Raw genomic sequence first — 5,885 nt, 5'->3', positions numbered from 1 at the left:
CCATATGAAATAGACATGTTCAGTCTATCTGTAAGCTTTCAATCCTCTAAATAAGGAGAAGGTTTTGGAAGATATTTATGTGAATTCAAAAGATAAATCTATGTAGGGTACGGCCAAAACGAACAATATCTTATTTATTGAACTACTATTAAGAGATCCAAACTAATCCGTTATCCTAATGGCAACTAGCCTGCTAAGAAAAATCACATTAATTCAGCATTCATTTACACAATCTAATCAATAATTAAATTGTTCAATCAAAATCAGTGGAGATTGCACACTATATATTATCACTCTAGAGTGACAAAACCTGGTTCACCTGTTCACACTATATATGATCTGATTAATCAGCAGAATGGATATGGCAGATAAATGTATCATATAACAACAAAGAAACATGACTTTAAAAAAATAAATGAAAATGATTTTCTAACTGATATATTGAAAGAGGCAGCTCATGGAAAATATAAAAATTAGCTTCCTGAAGAGCCAGGAAGAAGGGAAAAACAAGATGAACCTTAGTGAATACAAATAAACAATTAATTTACAACAAAACTAATGTTAACCCTGGGACCATAGCTCACAGAACTAAACAATCATACAACCAAGATAGATAACAAGACGCCGCATACATGAGATTCGACTTATGTTAAGAAACAACTTGACCCAAAAACTTAAACTATTAAATAAATTTTAACATATACATATACTTATGGTTACTTACTGTTAAGTGTGCCACAAAATTGATGAAGACCATCGAGGGATTTTGGAAGATCCAACTCTTCTGTCCATAGAAAAATGTCGAAAGGCCACAAGACACAAATGTTTTAACCTTGAAAACATGCATGTGAAAATCTGGTTGCATGCCATACAACATCATAACCATTCATATGATAAGCAATAATCACCGTATAATATTTCCAGATGCTATGGAACCACATACCAAGATCGTATAAACCGAAGACAATCACTACCAGTACGCTGGGACCTAAGTCATACCCCTCACGTGTCGGTCCCAAATACAAACAACTAGCTACACCACCCATAGTCTACCCTTACGATGGTACCAACCACAGTCTACCTTGGGATGGTATAATCACCATTGGATAAACATACTCGACCCACGAACTACCATTGGGATGTCATGATATAGTATCAAACAAATCCCGCCCACGGTCCACCTTCGGGGGCATCTAAAATACCACAGCGGCCAATACTTGTCTGGTGTAATCCCGTCTGGAACTTGTTAGGCGTTTGTCTTGTCTCAGTGAGATATCGCAATCGTTCGATAAGATGAATCATCTCAATAGGCACATAAGGATGAATATAAAATGCTAGCTGATGGCTGGAGGGGGACAAATACTATAAAAGGTGGTCTCCAATCTGATGGATAAAACACATCATCACGCATTGCATCCGAATATCCATTACATCATGAATTATGCATGCTTGTCTGCATATACATATAAAAAAATAATATCAATAAACTACTTGTTCTCCTTGGAAACTGGCATGCAAAAATATTTGTGCAATGCTTGAAACATCGTAATCAATAAACATATAAAATATGAATAATACTACACTTACAAAGTCCTCATACAAAGATGTGTGTACAAAGTGAGGTGTCATACTATGATTGGGAGAGTGAATTTGTAAAGTCAACTTTTTAACTAAAGTCAAATTCATTGTCCAATCATGGTATGACACATCACTTTGTACATATATCTTTGTATGGGGACTTTGTAAATGTAGTATTACTCATAAAATATATATTTACCCCACCTTTCTAAGGGTTCCAGCAAGGCAAATAAAAAAGACGTTTGTTTTTTATCTTTTTCTTTAGAAAGCATGAAAATTGGCACATCCAATTCAGCATTTTTCACAAATATTAACTTTCTCTTTTCACAACGCATTTTGGCTTATAAATCAACAATACATGTAACATATTTCCAGCACTTATGCAAGACTCAATTTAACCGAAAATGCCAAGTTCAACACAAGTCCTCCCACTCAATACAATGCCATTTCCAGCACACAAAATTGTCACCAACATTCCTCAATTTAACCCAGCCAAAAGCATTCACAAAGTCGTCATTTAGCAAAGCATTATACTCCAAACAATTTCCCAGCAATAAATCACAACCCAACACTCTTCAAGCCACTCAGCCGAAGCAAAATAAGTACAAATTAGTTATGCATCAGCTTAACTAAAAATCCCGGCCACAATTCTTACAATAAACATTTCCAACATCATTCAATTCATGTAAAAGCCATACCTAATTATAAGTAACATGCAACGCATAAGTACCTCTTTTTAATAGCAATTTACCCAATATTTTCATAAACATAATTTCATACTCTCAATTCCAAACACATGCATGTCACGGAGATCTTCAATTTATTAGAAATTCAAAACTAAAGAACTAAAATAAAACCTCAATCAATCGGGTATGCACACGCATATGATCATTCCAACCAACACATGATTTTAAATGCAAGTTTAATAATATTCCACTCACCCACAAAACCTTCTCCTTTCCTTGATCAAATTAAGGCTCCGGTTCCTTCCTTCCTTCACCTAATGTTTCCAATTTTAGCCAATGATTAAGAAATTCCCAAGGAAAGGAAAAGAAATTGAAAATGGAACCATGATTTGGATGCTTACCTTTATCCCACCGAAATCACCAAAAAATTCACTAAACTTCCACGCCCTCTCTTATTTCTCCTTCTCGGCACTCTCTCAAGTCTCTTTTCAAGTTGCTTCTTCTTTCATTTTGTTGCAAAAATGAACTAAAATGGGTTTATACGGTGGCCTGGAAATATTCCACTTAATGCCCCGTTTTACCCCAAAGTATTAAGATGTCACATTTCACCCCCTAAATCAAAGAACAAAAGTTTTGATATGTCACAAATCAACCCCTGGAAAATTCTATGCACCCCTATTTGGTAAATTACTCAAGTCCTTCAACTCTGAAACTTTTTAACAGCCCCTTAAAATACTACTTCTTCACTTGCATCCAAGTCCTTTTGCTAAGTGTAACTGGTCCTCCAGTCCTTAATTCCTTGCTAAAGCACCCCTGAAAGTTTTCAATTTCTTACAAATTACCGTAAAAATAAACTTTAATAAAATCCCATAAAAAAAGGGGCTATTACAACGAATGGTTAAATAGACGTGTAGAAATTAGAAAATTTACTCGAATATCCATTGCACAAAGCCTAGTAAAAGGAACTAATAGACGAATCGAATTATTTATCCACTTGAGCAATGTTATACTTACAACTAAGTCATACAATCAAACAAAAAACAAAAGACAGAGTAGTTATTTTACATAAATTTTGTGCAATTTTGATCTTGTTGTATGACTGAGTTGTAAGCAAAACATTATTGTATTTACTTACAATTGTTGATATTGTGGCTCGTTGTCCTATTTGTTTCTATGTGAAATTGTATGTTTTTAGAAAAAACTATTTAGTAAATAATACAATTGTAAATAAGAATAAATTTTAAGAGTCCTATTAGGATTTGAAATGAATTCCATTAGAATCAGAATGTCTCATATCCAATCTATAAATACAAGAGTGAGAATCAATTCAAGATTACAAAAATATGAGAGAATGTAAGAACAAAAGGTATTTGATATAAGAGTTATTAAACATCATGGAGAGAGTGTCATAGAAATTGAGATTATTTTTGCTCTAGATACTAGGTTGAGTACACTTAGAAGCTTTATTAATCATATTGGGTTTATGATATTGTATACTTTTGTATATCATATTTATGAAAATATAATAAATTTTTTTCATCTGTGAATGTAAACGGGTTATATAAATATCATATATTTTTGTATGATAAGATTTTAATTTTTTGTTATTGATCTGAAATGTATATTTTTTGTTGCGTTGTTTGATCTCCTAACACCAATGCTATAGACAAAAAGCTTTTTACGTTCCTATTCAGTTGTAGCTTTAGACTTTTGTGCATAAAGGTTGCCAATAGTAACAGCTTAATGAGTGAAGGGTGTTGATTAATCAATCTATACCACAAAAGTGAGCATGTGACGTGTTTCATTCTGAGTGGAGTATATAGTTTTTCTTGATATATACATCGGATGATGATATGAAAAGAAAAGAAATCATATTTATAATAAAGACATCTAATAATACTGACTTACATTAATTAATGTTTAATTCCCAGTGCGGAAATTAATTAAATTATTGCTGCTTTTTCTTTTTATAAGAGAACAATCATTGGTCTTAAATTTTTAATGCTTTTTTATCCATGATTGGCGCTCTTGTTCTGAATCAAGCGAACAATAAAAATGGGCCCAAGAATTGCACCTGGACATCAACTTTTTGAAGAAAAAGAAAAAGAGAGAGAGATGCCAAGTATATCTCGATGTTATCATCCTAGCCACTACTGAGGTTCTGTATCTCATCTTCTTCATTAACGTAAGACTGAGAAAGTGAATCTTTGGTTTTTCCTCCATAGCTCCACTGGTACATGTTTCATAGTTCTTGTTTCAATTGTATGCTTTTAAGTACATGTTGCATACGTAAACATATATACAGATGTGCAAATGAAAGACCACACATGCATAGATAATTATACTAAGTTTTGAAATCCTCATATCTCATACCATGATGTCAAATGGTTGATGAAATTACGAAACCTCAATTATTATTTATTTGTTTATTTAAAAAATCTATACAATATCTTCTTCATCCAACTCTAAGTTTTTTAAAAAATCTATACGATTGTCAGTTCATAAGTTTTTTAAAGTCGTTTTCGGTATATGTTTATCAATTTCATTATACACTCATCTCATCTGTTAGTGCTATTTGTTGATTTAAGGGAATCTTGGCTTCTTTTGATAGTACTAATTAATGGGGTGTTAATATTAATTAATGTATAGGCTATCTGGTCCCCTTAAATGATAACTTTATAGATTAATTTGAAGAATTAATACTACTTAAATTAAATTCAATTGGGGTTTTTGATAAAAAGATGGAGACGGGGACTAGTGCCCCCACTCTTCAGCTGTGACAGGAAGCATTCCACTAAAACCTCAGAAATTGTCTGTCTTGTTGTCATCATTCTTCGATTACTTTAGATTCTGATGTCCTTTTTTTTTTTGGGCCACAAATCAAAATCAAAATCAAAATCAAAATTTGGTATCGTATACATATATAACATTATTTGCTCAAATATATGTTGTGTTCATGGCATATTATTCAACTGAAAAGTTAGTTGGATGCCAGACAGTTCATTGAACTGGGGAAATTAAGATGTATGAATGATTAACTTTTGCTAAGAGAATTTAACCATTCCTAATAATAAGCATGTGAAAATTGAGTTAAAATAGTTGATCGATTGATTGGGTGAATTATATTCTTGAACCTGTTCTAATTAACCAAAAACAAAAAAACATTGAAGATGTGTGTCTTATCAGTTAATTCTGCTTGTCTGCTGGCCATGGCTACCATGAAAGTAATCTTCCATCCATCTTCGTAGGAAAAATCTTCTCCCAAAATTTCTTTTCTTTCAAAAAGGTTTTTTTTCTCTATCTTCCTTCTTTTTCACCTCAGGTTTAATTAGTCAAGATGAGATGCTTTAATTTCCTCTGAAGTTTCAGCTGAACTTTGCTGAACTGACAATTCATCAGTGTAGTTTGTTTTGTAAAGCAAACCAAAACCGTTCATTATTAAAACTTCTTGCAAAAAAAAGATGGAAATTTAAGGCTAGATATGATTGATCTCGACAATCGGCTCCTTTTGAGTTAGAATTGATTAACAAACACAACAGAAACCTCTGAGGAATTAGTTAATTAAAAAAATATAAACATTATGCTGCTGTTATTAATTCTTCAGGGGTTAGATATCATACA

The 5,885-nt window shown here is 32.5% G+C and overlaps 1 long non-coding RNA gene across 1 annotated transcript; it reads right to left on the bottom strand.

Annotated features, from left to right (window-relative positions):
• Positions 1-388: 388 nt before the first annotated feature.
• Positions 389-2,767, bottom strand: LOC116112873. The gene is made up of 3 exons (XR_004125319.1): positions 2,666-2,767; positions 2,520-2,578; positions 389-1,453 (listed from the first exon to the last, which is right to left on the bottom strand). It is a non-coding gene; the product is annotated as an uncharacterized LOC116112873 (long non-coding RNA).
• Between the last annotated feature and the right edge of the window lie 3,118 nt (positions 2,768-5,885).

The sequence above is a fragment of the Pistacia vera genome, unplaced genomic scaffold (genome assembly GCF_008641045.1).
Source record: "Pistacia vera cultivar Batoury unplaced genomic scaffold, PisVer_v2 Contig67, whole genome shotgun sequence".
In the NCBI taxonomy this organism is placed as follows: domain Eukaryota; kingdom Viridiplantae; phylum Streptophyta; class Magnoliopsida; order Sapindales; family Anacardiaceae; genus Pistacia; species Pistacia vera.
Note: the sequence above shows the minus strand (reverse complement) of the source record. Positions and strands in the feature narration are given on the sequence as shown.